The sequence below is a fragment of the Biomphalaria glabrata genome, chromosome 4, assembly GCF_947242115.1.
Source record: "Biomphalaria glabrata chromosome 4, xgBioGlab47.1, whole genome shotgun sequence".
In the NCBI taxonomy this organism is placed as follows: Eukaryota; Metazoa; Mollusca; class Gastropoda; family Planorbidae; genus Biomphalaria; species Biomphalaria glabrata.
In genome coordinates, this window is record NC_074714.1 from 23,013,576 (window position 1) to 23,032,896 (window position 19,321).

Here is a 19,321-nt window from a genome sequence, read left to right on the forward strand (position 1 = left end):
TTAGTGTGTAATTTGCTTTTTTTTATATTGAAGAGGTATTTTTTAGCATCAAACCCTTGTGAAGGGGATATGAACTCAAAACCCCTTTTGGTAACGCTCATAGCATTTTGAGTGCGTAATTTGCTTTTTGTTTTTTACATTGTTGATGTATTTTTTAACTTCAAACCCCGCTGGCGGGGGGTTTAAATTCAAAACCCATATGGCTACGCTCTTAGATTTTAGAGCGTGTAATTTGATTTTCTTTTTATTGAAGATGTATTTTTTAGCTTCAAACTCCACAGGAGGGGAGTTTAAACTTAAAACTGAGTCAAAACCCATTTAGCTACGCTCATAACATTTTGAGTGCATAATTTGCTTTTTTTTTCATATTGAAGAGGGGGACTATCGTAAATTTTGGAGGGGGTTTTAAAATCAAAATTTTCCTTAACTGTGCACTTGGAATTTGGGGATTATCGTTTGCATTTTTTGAGTGTTTGTTTTATAGAAGAGGGGGATTTAACTGCAAGAACCCCTGGTAGGGGGGGTTTCAAACTCAAAACCCCTGGTAGGGGGTTTTAAACTCAAATCCCCCTGTTAGGGGTTTTAAACTCAAAACCCCCTGGTAGGGGTTTTAAACTCTAAACCCCTTTAGCTGTGCTGGGGCAAGTGATGGTTTAGTATTAAAATCTCACCTAAAATTAACAAAATCAAAGCAAAAAACATGTCACTAAAGTCCGTCTTCCCCCCCCCCACCCCCGTGGTAGGGGGTTTCAGACTCAAAACCCCTTTGGCTGCGCTGGGGCAAGTGATGGTTTAGTATTAAAATCTTACCTAAAATAAAGAAAATCAAAGCAAAAAATCAGTCACTAAAGTCCGTCTCCCCCCCCCCTCCGAGGGGGGGATTTCATTTCGGGGGGGGGGGGGTTGAACCCCAAACCCCCCCCCCTGGCTACGCCCATGGTATACAGTCTTTCCACTATTCCACGATAACCTATTCTAGAGTACAATAAGTGTCTTCCGAAAGAATAAAGGGTCAGTTTGTAATAAAGATTAATTACGCACACACACACACACAAACACACACAAACAGACAGACAGACAGACAGACATACACACACACATATATATATATATATGGGGAATGCCTCCCCGAAAACAAATCCTGGCTACAATATACTCTTCAAAGTCATTCTTCATCAAATAGTGGAGGGAGCACAAAGAAAAGGTCGTCCAAAGAAAAGTTGGTTGGACAATGTAAACAAAAAAATTGACCGGCCTCTCTCTTGATAACCTGCTAAGAACAGATGCTGACCTGGAAAAGCGGAGGAATTTGGTTTGGCCAACTGTCACAGCACCCCGCAATGCAAGGCACAGATGATGCCGTTAATGATGAAGATTACTGAAAGATACTGCCACTGACAATACTGGGAGGATGGGAGTCTAAAAACTTTGAAGTGGAAGGGAAAGATACAAATATTAATAAACCAGAGTGTTAACTATTTCTTAATGCTGAACCAGTGTGTTGTTCATTATGGTCTATCTGTTCCCAGAAACGTCTGCCCTGAATGCTGAATGAATGATAGAATGAAGCAAATTAACGCGACGATTCTTGTGCCTTTGTGTCGCGAGACATATGTGACGGAAATAAATATGTCTCTTAGTTCGAATACCCTTGTTGCTATAGTAAAGATAAGTTATAATAATATAATAAAAATAACCTGTGACATTTTAATATAATTTATCTTGTTTCTGTTGTATAAAACATTCTTTTTGAAAAGCTGGCGGGGTGGGGTGTGGTAGATAATACGTCTTTACCACACACACAGGCTTTTTTGTTTTAGTGTTTGTGACTGATAGTGAGAGAGGGGTCGGTTTGACTTTAAATACCTAAACATTTTTTTTTCATTTTCTTACTTTTTTTTGTTAAACAAAAAGTTCTTAGATATCTTGCCCTGTTGTAGACTTGCCACCCATCGGGAACACACATTAGTAAAATAAGGGCATATAGATCCTAAAACATTCTAATAAATAAGTAAATAATATCAATAAGAAAAAAAAATATCTAGATTTTCTTGAATGTATTTTTTACAATGTTTTTTTGCCATTTCAAAGAATTAATAAGTCCGTTAGTTTATAGTTTAAAACACCGCATAGATTATCTAGATTATTTATAAACTAAGAAAGTAAAAATAAATTATTTCTCCTCGATTATTTCTGTTGTTCTTCGAATTCTCTTGTACGGATAATGAGGCTATCACGTGCTCTATTTGTGTGTTCGAAATGTGTATCTGGGGCGCACTGACGGAAACATGAAACAAGTACTGTCATCCCCTCAATTCATTTCACGTTGTTAATTGTCAGTTGTTGTTTTTTTGCTAGTTATATCTATCAGATACACAATTTTAGTGGAGGACATTGAAGACTTTTTTTTAAAAAGAAAAATAAAAAAAAAAAATACTTTAAAAAAAAAAAAGCTTATACAAAATGTAATTGTACCAATTAGTTCGGATCAGTTATGTCATTAAATTGGTAATAGATCTAGACAAACAACAATAAATTTGTGCTGTTTTTTACCTATTGTTTTTGTTTAGCACAATGTCATGATTTTAGCTTTTTCTTATCACTTTTCAGGATCAGTTTGGAAAAGGGGTGGGGGGAAGAAAATAAAGGACATCTGGGTGAATTTTAAAAGCATTTAAAGAAAAAAAGGGAAGTTGCTTAATTCAAACTTCTCAAACCGACATACTGTCTTGACAATGGCCCAGGTGCTTATGAAGATAGAAAAATTGAATATTTATCTATTGTTTGTTTCAGGTGACCGGTCACTTCATCCCCGGTCACTTCATCCCCGGTCACTTCATCCCCGGTCATTTCATCCCCGGTCACTTCATCCCCGGTCACTTCATCCCCGGTCATTTCATCCCCTGGTCACTTCATCCCCCGGTCACTTCATCCCCCGGTCACTTCATCCCCCGGTCATTTCATCCCCTGGTCACTTCATCTCCCGGTCATTTCATCCCCTGATATTTTCATCATCTGTTCATTTTATCTAACAAATTGTAATTTTAAAAAGCATTAAATGAGCAATATTTAATGTATTCCTTTTTTATTTAAATGACAAAATTGTAACAGAATAAAATTAAAATTAAATGCCATTAAAAGCTATAAAAAAAATTAGCATGTAAAAATAAAAAGGTAATGTAAAAAAGTGTTTTTGTGTTTATCTACATCAGTAAGATAGATAAGCTATCGATTGTAAGTACAGAAGTCGATCCATCGATTCATATTGATGAACAATGTTTGTTATTCTCTTAGCCAGTGTTGCATATTTCTTCCTTGGGCGTTCTTCAGTGCCGGCGCTAGCCTGTAAAACTGATGCCTTGTGCAACTGACTATCCTTTCGTAAACCATCTAGAAATGTCCACATAGTTGGATGGTGGCATGAAAATAGAGATTGGAGGGCGTGATGCCAACCCTCCACAGCGTTATTCGTTCTCGCAACACCACCGATTACGTCCAGGTATTTATTCCATGTACTTGGAGGGAATAAAGCTGAAGCATAGTTCTCTCCTCTGCCACGCTGTCTGCGACCACGTACATAAGTATGCTCGAAGTAGGATAACAGTTCCGGCATCCGATCGTGTTGTGGCATGGACTCGGCGAGTAATTCAAAGGAATCACTAATGTGTTCTTCACGTACATAGGCCAAAGCCGAAAGACATCTTACCATGCCACGTAACTCATTACAACCGTCATAGTCACTTTTCATGCCCAATTCATTGACTTTACGTAATACAGCTTGACAGAGGTGAAAATAACATCCCGTTACTCTGCATGTCTGAAACTTCTCTTGAAAAGCTGTCATGGCGGCTTTCTCGAAGTCTGTAACAATAATTTCTGGTGTTACGTTTGGTACAAGTTCTTTAATTGCTTCCAGCAATCTATCATACGTAACTCTGGTTTTGTCCTGAAGCAAGCAGTACAACACTGGTGGAATCACACCCTGAGCGTATTGAAAGTGAATTGTGTAGAGTTGATAAAATAAACAGGGGACAACCTTAAAAGTACCATCGGCAAACCAACATTTGCTACGTCCAAGCCATTCTAGTAACTGTCGGTCACCGAAAACTAGAAATCGATTATTTTCGCTTTTCTCCAAGGAATCGAATAATAGAAACTCTTTGTACACTGCTGGTACCTCAAAGTTTGCATCCGCCGGAAGAGATGGCAAAGCTCCACCAATGTCTTTGTTTCTGAGTCGTTCACGATGTCGTCTGAGAGTCCTACTTATAACACTTTTTCTGGGCAAAGCCATCAGAACAGAAGGAGGTAAGTCGATGATTACATTAGCCTGACAAGCCCCCGGTGTTGTTGTGGTTTCCGACATCTTCTCCTTCATTTTTTCTACTGCGTTCTTTGCAATGGCTTTATCTCTGTTACATTCATGATTGTGAGTAGATGATTGATTGATTACATCATCTTGGGCAGTAACTAATGTTACCGGGCATTCGTGTGTTTGATATTTGCTACATCTCCAGTTCATGTTTCCGTTCAGCGCCTTCTTCTTGAGCCAGAATTCATATCCTTCATAAACTAGGATAGATCTGCCTTTACTACTTAATGTGAACTCCAGAGGCATTTCTCTAACAGTTCGTGTAGCCACGCAATGTTGGTTATTTGAAATAGAGAACTGCTGATCACTTATAAAACCTAAAAACGATGCTGTGGAGTGGGAAAAAATACATCAGATCGACGCCTACTGGCAGAGAGAGAGAGAAAAAGAGATAGAGAGAGAGAGAGTCACACCCTAAATATACATGCAAGATTATTTTCCAATAAGCACTCAAACAATTAATTTTAAGGACATAGGAAACTCATCATGATGGGCATTTATGTTCACATAAATATAGGCCCACCAGTTTCGATATCTAAAATGAATATCAATAAACAAAATACATACTTACATTTACTTGTAGAAATGAAATATCGATAGAAATAGTCCTATAACACAATTTGTAACTTTAATGTTTAAAAGTAAGTCCGCCTTTATTAGAAAAAAATAAAACCTTATTTTAAGGCTAAAAATGACTCGCCCATTTTCAAGAAAGAGCGATTGAAAAATAAAATAAAGTGAAACATCGTCGTACTTTCACCACACCTTGGCCTTTGATGGTTAGTTATCAGCGGCACGGTCATAATTATTGTAATCGCACTTCTATCTCTCAAAAGATTTCCTCTACTTGAACCACACCTTGGCCTTTGATGGTTAGTTATCAGCCGCATGGTCATAATTATTCTAATCGCACTTATATCTCTCAAAAGATTTCCACTACTTGAACCACACCTTGGCCTTTGATGGTTAGTTATCAGCGGAACGGTCATAATTATTCTAATCGCACTTCTATCTATCAAAAGATTCCCACTACTTGCACTACACCTTGGCCTTTGATCATTTCGCTATAGACAAGTGCACATCCAGATTTACCATATAATAGATTTCTTATTAAGAATACAAAGTGGAAGAGGAAACACCATAAACGCATTAGTAATATGTCATTAAATGTCAAAAAGAAAGCATTCTACATAATCATATTTATATATAAAATATTTAATTGGGGATGAAATGATCGGGGGATGAAGTGACCGGGGGATGAAGTGACCAGGGGATGAAATGACCAGGGGACGAAATGACCGGGGATGAAGTGACCGGGGATGAAATGACCGGGGATGAAGTGACCGGGGATGAAGTGACCGGGGATGAAGTGACCGGGAACCTTTGTTTCAAACTAACTTTCAAGCGGCGGCCTATAAAGGGGACTAATTCAGCTTGTACAACTACTTCATTCAAATACAATTTCCCTTGAGCGAGATACAAAAAAAAAAACAACAACTAATTACCAATAGTTAATTAACTAATTGATTTTTTTTTCGATTCTTCTGTTGTCAGGTAAAAATATATAAAAAAAAATAATTGTGCAAAATTTCAGCTTATCTGATATTGGGTGTAGATGTAACTTTTTACCAGAGTGAATTCTTGTAAACTTTGTAAAAGATATAAGTACTTCTTTAAATCAATAAACTATGTCTCTAGGTCACAGCTGTCGTGTTCTATTCCTTGTAATTGTCTCAGCAATATAGCTGTTTTGTGGTATCCAATTGTATTGTATTGTTACGAATCTCACTATCCAGGCTCTCTGCAAACTGCACCTTACACCACCAACTTAAAGAACTTGACAACTCAGGGCTCCAAAGTAACGTAACACTTTAATAGTTGAATAAATAACAGCCAATACTGTACAATTGGCAACACGTACACAGTACAAATATCTCTCCGATAACATCGTTCCGCCGTATCAACTCTTGCACTGGCCTCTCCGTCTCGTTCCGGGCTTGCACTGGGTTCAACAGTTCAGGACTGACTTCACACACTAGGCTCGTTGTGTCGGACTCGATCGCAGACCAAGATCAAGACGCCAGTCGTCTCAACTGTACTTGACAGTACTCCGCACTGAACCGTCGTAATGCTCCGTACAGAACCACACCGCTGAACTGTGCTCTAGTCGACCGGACTGTAGTGAACCGGGCTCTGAACCCCTGCCGTGAACCGTTTTCTCAACCGTCTTGACTGCGTCACCTCCGCTCTTATATAGGGTCCCTACTGGCCTTCTCGAACCGGACAGAACGCCGCTCGACGTTTCTAGGTGGTCAGATGACTACAACTCTCGTGACGCTCCTGAGCTCTGTTCACGACGTCGATCCTTCCCGGACCGTCCTGTTGACACCTGACTCGGCTGATCGTCGTAACTCGTCACGGTTGACCGCTCGTCTAGCGCTGGCCTGGGGCGATTTACGTCGGCTGACTACACACACACCACTACCCCTATCTGTGCCACCACCAGGTTTATAACAGTATTCTGTCAAGTGGAGAGCTCAAAAAATTAATGAAAGGATTAATTGAATGTTCGTTTCCACTCTCGCTTGAATCAAGGAATTTGTCGCTTTTTTTGGCTTCCGAATGAAAACCTATTAGTTATTTAAATTAAAATTCAAAGAATTTTGCAGACACAAACACTATTTTGGAAAACATCTTTCGAAAGTATTATATTGTATATAATGCAGCAACGAATAGTCTGTACACAGCTTAGTCACAGCTATATCTTGTAATTCAAGAAGTTTGCATTGAGATTATATATTTTAACTAGAATTACCCTCCGGCTACACCCATTGATTTGTTCCGAGGTTATATAGTATTTACTTTGGCAAACACACCGCATCCTTTTTTTTTTTAAATTCCGATAGGTGGGCCGCACTGAAACGATCCCAATACATATAAATTATATAATACTTATAGCCCGTGAATTCTAGTGTTTGTTACATTAAACTGGAACGGCCCGCTCTCTCTCTTTCATTTTTTTCTCTCTCTCCTTCTCTATCTCTCTCTCTTTCTCTCTCTCTCCTTCTCTCTCTCTCTCTCCTTCTCTCTCTCTCTCTTACTCTCTCTCTCTCTCTCTCTTTGGAACCCTGTCAGCTTGTTTTTACAAAGCTTATATCAACTCTTGTCTGTCTGGTAAAAAATGTGTACACATTATTTCTCCCATACCAATTCTCGGATAAGTTGAAACTTTGCAGAATTGTGTATTATCATAGACAAGAAATGAATTTAAAAAGATATCCCATTTTTTTTCTTAGATACAAACAAGGGAAATTAATCCTTTATTATTCAAAAATTCGAATTTCGTCCCCTTAGATCAGCGGTGGGCAAGCTTTTTGTATCGAGGGCCGCAGTAAGAAAACTTTGGGAATGGGGGGGGGGGCACACACACACACATATAAATAAATAAATAAATAAATTATATATATATATATATATATGTATATTCTTTATTTATTTATTTATGTATTTTTAAACTTTGAAAAATATGCTAGGTAACTATATAATGTATTTTAATTCATGTTTATAATGTATTATTAATTATTACTTTTATTCACATTCAACAAGAGTTAGTAATATCACGATTTTGACGATTTACAAAAAAATTGCTATTTTCTTTTTACATCACAACAATCCACTATAAACATACAATTGTACTTACTGTGAAGTATTTAACTTTTTACACTTGTGCGTTATGTTACGGAACAGTGAAACTAGCTTACTAGTTGTTATCCTTGTGACCGCTGTCGAATTACTGTCAGTCAGCATCGACCTGTGATAACACTTTTTTAGTTTCCACAAAAACATACATGCTCACATATGTATGTGTACCCAAATAATGTGAAAGTTTTAGTAGCAAAGTTTTTAAAGTGTGGAAATACAGCTGGGGCTGCGTAGACACAGTAAATACTGCATTCCTCATAATGCTAGGCACTCGAAGACAAGCCTTATAATAATAATAATTATTATTTATTATTAGAGATAGTTTCAACTTTCAGGAAAGGAAAATGTCGAAGCTTCTTTTCACTATGTTGTATATTGTGTTTGAAAAGATTTAACATTTTCTTTTTCATTAGAAATATTAGTAACAAAGTCACAGTCAATGTCCTTCAAGGAACATTAAAAATCTTCCTTGAGATTTTATAACCTTCTCATTACCTTGCCCATGCTAAGTCAACGGATTCATACGAATATTTTGTATCTAAATCTTCAAGTACTTTTCGGAACTGCCTGTGGTTAAGTTAAGATCCCTAGCTCTGATAGGTTTGATAATTCACATTCGTAAGATCATAATATGTACATATTTTATGCAGATTTGTGCAATAAGAATAAATGAGACAGTTTCAATAATTTATAGAGATATTTACTTAGCTATGAAATTCTACAAGGGACGTTAACAAGTTGGCTAAGCTGTCATTAGTCATATAGTTGTATTCTGATGTCCACCGCAGTCTATCTAATTAACGTTACTTCTATTATCCCTTTAGTATTTGGTATCACGGGAGTATTATCTTGTCAAAGGTTTGGACGTCAGCAATTGTAGTCTGTTAAATCTTAACGACACAAATCTAGAAAGCGACGATTTCTAGGTAGAATATTGGATCATTCCAGCCGATAACCTACTTACAAATGTGACACCATTGAAGGACAGGTAGACTAACATTTAAACTATTTTTTTATTTAGAAAAAGGAGAAATTTCTTCTCTCTTTGCTATAATTTTCATCTTCTTTTAAACAGGTTTCATTTTATTGTTAAACTTTCTAGAAAACTTAATTTTGGAAATTACTTTTGAACCTTTGTCATTTCTATTTTTACACCTCCTTCTGCATCTCTGAAGTGTTCGGTTTGCAGATTGAAAAAAAAAATTATTTGTTTTGTCTGTCTGTTCATAACTTTTTTTTGGTAAGCATTTTTATGAATAAAAAAAAGTTTACATATTAAATAAAAAATCAAAACAAAATATTTCTCTTTTCGTAGAGCAAATGCTGCTCATTTTAGACTCTAGTGTTTCGCAATCCAACAAATGGCCACGGCCGTGTTTCTATTCGAAACATATCAAACTCGTGAGACCCCGTGTGCTAGGTTTAGAGCCAGATCCTTCGAAAATAGTCAGCACTAAGAATATTACGATCACTGCTTGACAAGCAGGTTAAGACTAACTTTAAAATTCCATTTGAGAAAATGTTTCAAATGTGGGAAGTATAATCAAGTTGTCATGTTTAAGACATTTACAATATTTACTGTTAAACATTTGCAGAATTCACTGTAATAAATTTAATACTTTAACTGTTACTGTATTTATCGAATAAGCTTCCATAACGACAATTAAATTTAATTCATTTACTTTTTGACAACTTGAGTACATTTAGGCCTTCTGCCTTTATACAATTATCTCAATTACATCATCCGCTACATTTCATTTACTTTATTTGATGATTTTATTACTTTCACTGCATTTATTACATTTTCGCCATTTATTACATTGACTGCACTGACTGCCTGAACTTTGAATAAATCTTCCATTAGACTCCAGAACATGCACTTCACAATAAAAGAGCGTATCGTTTGCAGCTTCAATGGTGCTCAGGCATGATAAATCGACGAATATATGCCAGACGGGCAGCTTTTTTCTTCTTCATTTCTTTTAGAACAAGAAACAATTTGATGGAAAAACTAGAACAATGCCATGCTCAAATCACAAAGAAAAATATAATTGAGTTACTGATGACGGCATATATCTGGGTTTCCCATGTCTGCTTTTGAAATTTTGACAATAATTTTGTTTGCAAATATTTAAGAAATAAAAAGAAGTTCACAGAGCTATCATGAGCTGTCAAAAGCCTTATTGCACTCGAGTTTTATCTACTGCAAGCTTAGAGTCTCAGTTTATTAATGAAGCCTGTTTCTTGATTAGTTTTTATCCCACTGCTCAAAGATGGTATAACTCCATGTCGCCAATCAGCTGACTTATGTCAAGTTAATTGAGATCTTGTGACAAAGATTTAGAAAACTTTAATCTCGTTATTTTGATGTACACGACTTTTTGGCACAGGCAGTGTTGGTGCAAGGACTTTCGTTTATGTTTAAAAAAAAAACGGACATTAAAAAATGTGTGTAGTCGCGGATTAAACTATTTCATAGTCTTATTGTAGAAGAATAATTCATTTGTGAAAACATGGGTGTATCCAGGAGGTGGTTTTCGGGGCCCATGACCCCGAAATAAAAATCTCACCGCAAGTGGGGGGGGGGGACTGTAAATTTGCGACTGTTGTTTTCCTTTGATTTATTTATTGGAGGGGAGATTTTAATGTTCAACGAAAACCTTCCAAAGTGCGGGTTGGAGGTTCAAAAAATAACCTTCTTCAAAAAATAAGCAAGCTAAAGTAACAAAACTTCATGAGCTTAGCCAAGGGTGGTTTTGAGTTTAACCCCTCCTCCTGAGGGCTTCAAGTTTAAAACTCTTCTTCAGAGAGATTTTGACTTTCAAACCCCAATCCAGAGGACTTTGAATTTAAAATAAGGAGTTATAAGATTAAAACTCCCATCTTCAATGTAAAAAATAAAGCCACCTACAGTCACCAAATTCCACGAGCGTAGCTAAAAAAAGGTTTTGAATTTAAAACCCCCATCTTCGATAAAAACCTAAAGCAAACTACTGTTTCGAAATTCTATGACGTAATCAAGGGGGTGAGTTTACCCCCCCCCTTTCAGAGTGTTTTGAGTTTAACCCCACTTCCCACAAGAAGTTTTTGAGTTTAAGGTCAACACGAAGGGGTTTTCAGGTGAACTCTACAGCTAACATTTTTCATGAGAGGTTTGAGGTTTAAAAATAAAATAAAAAAGAAAAAGAAAAAAAAAACTAAAGGACGAGTACAATTTCTCTGAGCGTACCTAATGGATGGACGGTAGGAGATCAATATCTACCTTCCAATAATAAGAAAAGCAAATCTACAATCACTAAATTTCAAGAGCGTAGTGACTAACCCACCTCTAATAAAAACCAAAGCAAAATTATATTTACCAGTTGAGCCTAGCGATGGGGTTTTTCTGTCAATTGCTGGAAACCTTTAATAAAGTAAATCTACCAGCATTGAGTAGCATATTGAAAACAAAACTACAGTCATTTGAGATTTAAGACTTGTACCCTCTCTAAAACTTTTCACAAATTGATTTGATTTTCTTATAGTCGCTGCTCTCCATTAATAAAGTTTAGTGAATAGCAGATGCGATGTTTGACCTACAAGCAAGATATTGCTCTGTATACATTTCAGATTATTCTTTTTAGTTTCAAATACAGGAAATAATGCTTGGCCGCGGACTCTACTGGAGGAGCTTATAACACTTCTCCAGACTCACAAGGCAAGGGATCGGTGTCTACTGCCATTCTGCTAACTCCGAACAGAAAAAAGATTACAAAGACAGATTGTGTGGATACACAAACTCAAAATCGACCCCTGAAGTGGTCCACCCAGGCAGGTAAAAAGACAGGTTTCAGCATTTTCAGAAAAAAATATCAGAATGAAATTCATTCAAAGGCAAATGACAGAGAAGAATGGAGAAAGAAGGTTGACCGATCTTCTGTGGTGCCCCAACCGTCTAGCAAAAAAAAAAATATGTAAAAGTGAAGGTGAAGTTAAATGTGAACCTGGCCTTACTGTAATCTAATTGTTTTGTAAAGGTCAATCTATTCAAAGCCTCAAAAAAATATCCGTTAAAAAGAAAAATTCCTTGGATAAGAATCCGACGTTTCATTAATTTATATAGATATTTAAAATTAATTAACTTTAATATATTGGCATATGTTTAATCTGTTGGCACAAAGGATTTCTGTAGGTGTCCGCGGGCCGCATAAAAAACACTATGGTGGACTGCATGTGGCCAGCGGGACGTAAATTCCCCACCCTTGGTTTAGTGTACTATTGTGGTAATGCCTCCTTGCAGTTAACGTGATAATATGAAAAACTATTTATTAATTGTTGTTTTAAATTATGCTGCTTTTCTGTGCATATTAAATAGATCTTTCTAAAAAAAAAAAGTGAACATTTTTTTTGTAAATATAGTAGTAAGTATGTCAGAACTTACTTACCTTAGCAATACATTTGTAAAAAAAAAAATTGAACACAAATTATAAAACAGTTTCCATAAATGTGGTAAAAATAAGGTAAGTGAATAATTGTAAAAATGTTGTATTTAAAAAAAAAAACTGCTTGCATAGATGATTTTAAAAATAAAAATTGCCGTTGCATCAGAACTTTGAATGGTCTAAAATGTAATGATATCGGATTTTCAATATCTTTATAGTTTACGAGATGTAAACGGGACGGACGGACGGACGGACAGCCAAAACACATAAAACTAATAGTAGATTACAAAAGACATCCGAAAAAGAATGAAAGGATTGGATGTATTGAAGATTAGTTTTGTGTACATATCTCTTATGAGCAAAGGAACAAAAATCACATCCCTCAACCCCCCCCCCCGCCTCCTTTTTCCCGAAATAAAATTCTGGCTACGCCCAACTGTGAAAATGTTAATTAAGAAAATGAAAATTACCTAATACCCTACACAATTTTCTTAATAATTGATTAATATACATACATATATAAAAAGGTGCTAGGGTCTGAAATTGAACCCAACCCTACTGGATGGAAGGCCGACTTAGTATAAAAAAATTATAGAAATAGAAAGTTTTATATTCTAGTCTTACTTTCAAAACATGAAAAACAAAAAGAAAAAAAAAAGAAAAAAACAAAAACAAAAAATCCGCCAGCACCCCCTCTAAGAAAAACACTTATAAAGAACCGTGATAAGTCAAATTGTAAAAAATGTCATCTATTTATTAATTTCTATGCTGTCAATAACACTTATCCCGCATATATATAGTCGAATATCAAGTCGTTTTCGAAATAGAAGTCCTTTCAGTGTCCATTCTCCAATTTTCACGTTGAACCTGTGAAGAATATTTATAAACTTATAATAGGGATTGTAAAAAAAAATGTCCATATAAATACTTTACTTTTGAGCCTTTTTCTCTGATTTTTCAAAAATTAAAACAAAAATAAAAATTATTTTCTTTTAAAATACTCCACCCACGTGACCATGTTCTATTTCTAGTGACTTTCCTCAGTCTCACTAATGAGAGTGACACGTGCGTCATAGGTGGCAAGTCTGTTTTGGTGACTTTAATGCAGGCATCAGTCCTGATAGACAGTTCTCTGCTAAGTAATTAAATCTCCATTAAAAAACTTGGTCTTTTTCCTATTAGTTTTGACCGGAGCTTTATATCTTGCTGGAGTCGTGGAGACTTTGTTTTTGTAAGAGTTTAACAAGGTACAATGAAAGATAAAAGAGAGAGAGAGAGAACTAAAAATGCAGAGTGAGTGAGTGAGGAAGGAGCGAATGAACATCAGATAGACATTGAGGGAGAGTAAGTAAGAGAAATAGGAGGGAGAGAGAAAAAGTAAGATATAAATATACAGTGAGAGATAGAGAGAGTAAGAGAGAGAGAAGAGGCAGAGAGCAGAAGATGGAGAGTAATTAAGAGACAGAAAGTCGGTTTGAGTAAGAAAGAGAGAGAGAGAGTGGGGGGAGATAGATAGACAGAAAAATAAAGAAGGAGAGTAGGGTTGCTGAGTGTTGAAGCGCTTGGCTTTCGAACCTGGCGTCCTGGTTCGCTTCTCGGTAAGGTCTGGGATTTTGAATTTCGGGATTTTTAGGGCGATCCAGAGTCCACCCAACTTTAATAGGTACCTGACTTTAGTTGGGGAAAGTTAAGTCAGTTGGTCGTTGTGCTGGCCACATGACACCCTGTTCGTTAAACGTTGGCCAAAGAACCAGATGACGTCAAAATCATCTGCCCCATAGACTGCATGGTCTGAAAATGGAACTTTACTTTACTTTAAAGAAAGAGAGTGATAAAGGGAGAGAAAGAGAGAGCACTGGAGAGTGGAAGAGAGTGAAAGAGAGTGGGAAAGAGGAAGACCAGCTTCGAAGTCCTTGTAATCAAAAAGTTATCCCTGTTGATCATTTCCTTCTGCACATGTCAAGACAGAGTTTATTTTAAAAAATAAAATACTTAAAAAAAACAACAACAACACAACAAAGCTTATCTAAGGGGAAGAACTCCGCACATAACGACTATATTTCTCAGTAATTTCTTATTAAATATCAAATAAACTAGTTAATTAGCAACACTTCATTGAATAATTGCGTAATTTTTTAACTGATAAATAATTGATTTACAGTTTCAGCTTAATCCGAGAATATATATATGAAGGATTAATTTCCCTAGTTGGTATCAAACAAAATAATTAAGTACCAGTGATTAATTGACTAATTGTTTTTATTGATTCATGTCTTGTCTAAGATACTGAATAATTGTGCAAAGTTTCAACTTGATTAGATAATTAGTGTGAAAGAAATAACTTGTACAATCTTTATACCAGACAAGCGTAGAGTGAGTGCAGAAAAGCTTTCAAAAAAGAGATAAGAAAAAACAACTTCCTGTTAACTCTGTTGTAACTCCTTCCTTTTTTTAAACAACTAAACATCCTCAAAAACTAAAAAGAAATTTTTCCTGATCACATATTTTATATACGACTATTATGCACATCAGTTTTCATGTTTTTTTGGTAATTTTGTGTGTTTTGCTCTATATTTACTAACTGAAAGTTGACGGTTTTGACAGTTCGTAGGCGTAAAGCTTCTTATCTATGAGAAATGAATTTTTCAGAAAGTGTTACATGAATAAAAAAAATCATTTTCCGGACACTTGCTTTTAGAGCAGTGCGTGTGTGTGTTTTGATATGTTGGTCTAAGTTATTTTCTATTGAAAGACTTCTACTGCGTATTTTTTCCCCTCTGAATCTGGGACACAATTCTCGTGACATTGTGGGAGCTTGACGTCTGTCACCTTGACGTCTATCATCTTGACGTCTGTCACCTTGACGTCTGTCACCTTGACGTCTGTCACACGTCACTTGGAGTTCGTGGTGTTTTTTTTTTTTGTTTTGTTTTTAACTCGTAACAAAATTGTGAGAAGAGAAAGTTTGAGGTGCACCGTCTTAAAAGGATTAGACGAGTTCCTCTAGAGAGATTATGAGTTCCTCTAGAGAGATTGAGTTCCTCTAAGATTGAGTTCCTCTAGAGATTGAGTTCCTCTAGAGAGATTGAGTTCCTCTAGAGACATTATGAGTTCCTCTAGAGAGATTATGAGTTCCTCTAGAGAGGTTGAGTTCCTCTAGAGAGATTGAATTCCTCTAGGGAGATTTAGTTCCTCTAGAGAGATTGAGTTCCTATAGAGAGAATGAGTTCCTCTAGAGGAGTTGAGTTCCTCTAGAGAGGCTGAGTTCCTCTAGAGAAGTTGAGTTCCTCTAGAGAGATTGAGTTCCTCTAGAGACATTATGAGTTCCTCTAGAGAGATTGAGTTCCTCTAAGATTGAGTTCCTCTAGAGAAGTTGAGTTCCTCTAGAGAGATTGAGTTCCTCTAGAGACATTATGAGTTCCTCTAGAGAGATTATGAGTTCCTCTAGAGAGGTTGAGTTCCTCTAGAGAGATTGAATTCCTCTAGGGAGATTTAGTTCCTCTAGAGAGATTGAGTTCCTATAGAGAGAATGAGTTCCTCTAGAGGAGTTGAGTTCCTCTAGAGAGGCTGAGTTCCTCTAGAGAGATTATGAGTTCCTCTAGAGAGATTATGAGTTCCTCTAGAGAGGTTGAGTTCCTCTAGAGAGATTATGAGTTCATCTAGAGAGATTATGAGTTCCTCTAGAGAGGTTGAGTTCCTCTAGAGAGATTGAGTTCCTCTAGGGAGATTGAGTTCCTCTAGAGAGATTGAGTTCCTCTAGAGAGATTATGAGTTCCTCTAGAGAGGTTGAATTCCTCTAGAGAGATTGAGTTCCTCTAGGGAGATTGAGTTCCTCTAGAGAGATTGAGTTCCTCTAGAGAGATTATGAGTTCCTCTAGAAAGATTGAGTTCCTCAAGGGAGATTGAGTTCCTCTAAAGAAATTGAGTTCATCTAAGTAGATTGAGTTCCTCTAGAGAAATTGGGTTCCTCTAGGCAGATTGAGTTCCTCTAGGGAGATTGAGTTCCTCTAAAGAAATTGAGTTCCTCTAGGTAGATTGAGTTCCTCTAGGGAGATTAAGTTCCTCTAAAGAAATTGAGTTCCTCTAGGGAGATTGAGTTACTCTAGAGAGATTGAATATGCAAAGCTGCACAAATATTAAAGAGATTTTTGTTGACATCTTAACCCAATAAAGAGAGAAAGACAACAAACACACACACACAGAAATCGATGAGAAAAACAGTTGGAGGAAACCACGAGCCACATTTTTAAACATGTGTTTTTGCATGCTGTCACATTACCCCAGCTGATAGCTTATACATATATATTTAGGAGAGGGTGGACAGACAATGTAGGCGCTTGGGCATATTGCCACTGAGTTGGTGGAGTCGCTGTCGAATGGACCGCTTTGAAATTTGACAAACTTTAATCTGTAACATTTGTGTAACACAACACCGCAAGAATTAAACAGCCTGTAGCCGAATATCTTTCTTGTGGTACTCTTCAATCTGTTTCACATAACATCTAATAAAAAAAAGGTCAATATATATGGGATGGATAGCATGGAAATGCTAAGGCCAATTTCGACTCCCTGTCCGAACATGTTATAATAATGTTGATGCATACTATTGACTGGAAGCGAGGTCGTTGAGTTGCAAAGCACTTGGCTTCGAAACCGAGGTATGAATCCTGAGATTTTTAATTTCGGGATATTTGGGCGCCTCCGAATCCACCCAGCTCTATTGGGTACCTGACATGAGTTGGGGAAAAGTAAAGCCGGTTGATCGTTGTGCTGGCCACATGACACCCACGTTAACCATGGCCGCAGAAGCAGATGATCTCTACATCATCTGCCCTATAGATCGCATGGTTTGAAAGGGGAACTTTACCCTACTTATAGCGTTGACTGTTTTCTTTATATCTAGAAATATGTTTGAAGATGGACTGATAGCAGAGTGCAGTTGGACACATTCAACATCTTATTAAGTCTTTTTCTTTCTAAAATAAAAATGATTCGTTTTGTTCAAGGTCCTAACAACAAATGGAGACAGTATATCATGCTAATTAAAGAAAAAATAAAAAAGAAACGAATTTGCGAGCTATTTTGATTGGAGGATCTTGTAATATGACATAGCGGTTTTTTTTGTTTGTTTGTCAGTGCTCAGCGAAGACATTGTAAGACAACATTAAAGAACGGGCGGGGCTGAAAGAGATTTTATTCAATGCAAAAGACAGAGAAAAATGAAGAAACGACGAATGGCAGATCACGTGTGCTGCCCCAACAGTTCAACAGACTAACAGCTAGAGGAACGATGAAGATGTGAGAAAATAAATAAATAGAAAATAAATCTAAAAAGACCCCAAGATTTTGGAAATTAACGTAACAGACTGACAAGCACACCACACAAAACTAATAGCGGCTTTTAGCCATTCGTGGGGCAGCTAAAAAGTAAAATTTCCTATCAGTAAAACTTAAATGTGACCTTGCATTCATCAAGATCCTTTACGTTTTTACAAGAAAAATTTAGGCCTCCAAACAAAAATCTTGCCCAGGGACTCAACGAACTTAAATCCGGCCCTACTATTATTAATTTAAAATTTGTATAATTTTTTTAATTAAGTGAATGTTTCACAGGCTTGTCTATCTTGACAGAAAACTGGTTCACTAAGAGAAAATTAAATTTACGAAATGAATCATTGAACTATTGGGACAAAAACAAAGTCTCCCCCCCCCCCCCCCAAAGAAACTGAGATGCAGCCTGTGAATAGCTTTCGCATCGTAATTAAATGACATAAATAGAATATTTCGTTATCTAGACGTCACACACATCACATTGTTCAAGAGAACGTTTATTGTATCTTCAAAATGTTCGGAAATGTGTCTACAGACAAAGTGTATTGTATCTTGTCAATGTACAGAAATGTGTCTACAGACAAAGTATATTGTATCTTGTCAAAGTACAGAAATGTGTCTACGGACAAAGTGTATTGTATCTTGTCAATGTTCGGTAATGTGTCTACAGACAAAGTGTATTGTATCTTCAAAAAATACAGAAATGTGTCTACAGACAAATTGTATTGTATCTTGTCAATGTTCGGAAATGTGTCTACAGACAAAGTGTATTGTATCTTGTCAATGTACAGAAATGTGTCTACAGACAAAGTATATTGTATCTTGTCAAAGTACAGAAATGTGTCTACAGACAAAGTGTATTGTATCTTCAAAAAATACAGAAATGTGTCTACGGACAAAGTGTATTGTATCTTGTCAATGTTCGGTAATGTGTCTACAGACAAAGTGTATTGTATCTTCAAAAAATACAGAAATGTGTCTACAGACAAATTGTATTGTATCTTGTCAATGTTCGGAAATGTGTCTACAGACAAAGTATATTGTATCTTGTAAATGTACAGAAATGTGTCTACAGACAAAGTATATTGTATCTTGTCAATGTACAGAAATGTGTCTACAGACAAAGTGTATTGTATCTTCAAAAGGTACAGAAATGTGTCTACGGACAAAGTGTATTGTATCTTCAAAAAATACAGAAATGTGTCTACGGACAAAGTGTATTGTATCTTCAAAAAATACAGAAATGTGTCTACCAGCATAGTGTATTGTATCTTCACAGTGTTCTGAAATGTGTCTACGGACAAAGTGTATTGTCATTGTCCGGTTCCCCGACAAAATAGCGCGAACAAAATATCGCCGACAAAATAGCGCGAACAAAATATCGCCGACAAAATAGCGCGGGAAAAAAATCAGTCATTTTACAAGAAATACTTTAGATATCGTAAACTATAAATATGCAAACAGTATGCTAGAATTATAATAACTTAAAAATAGA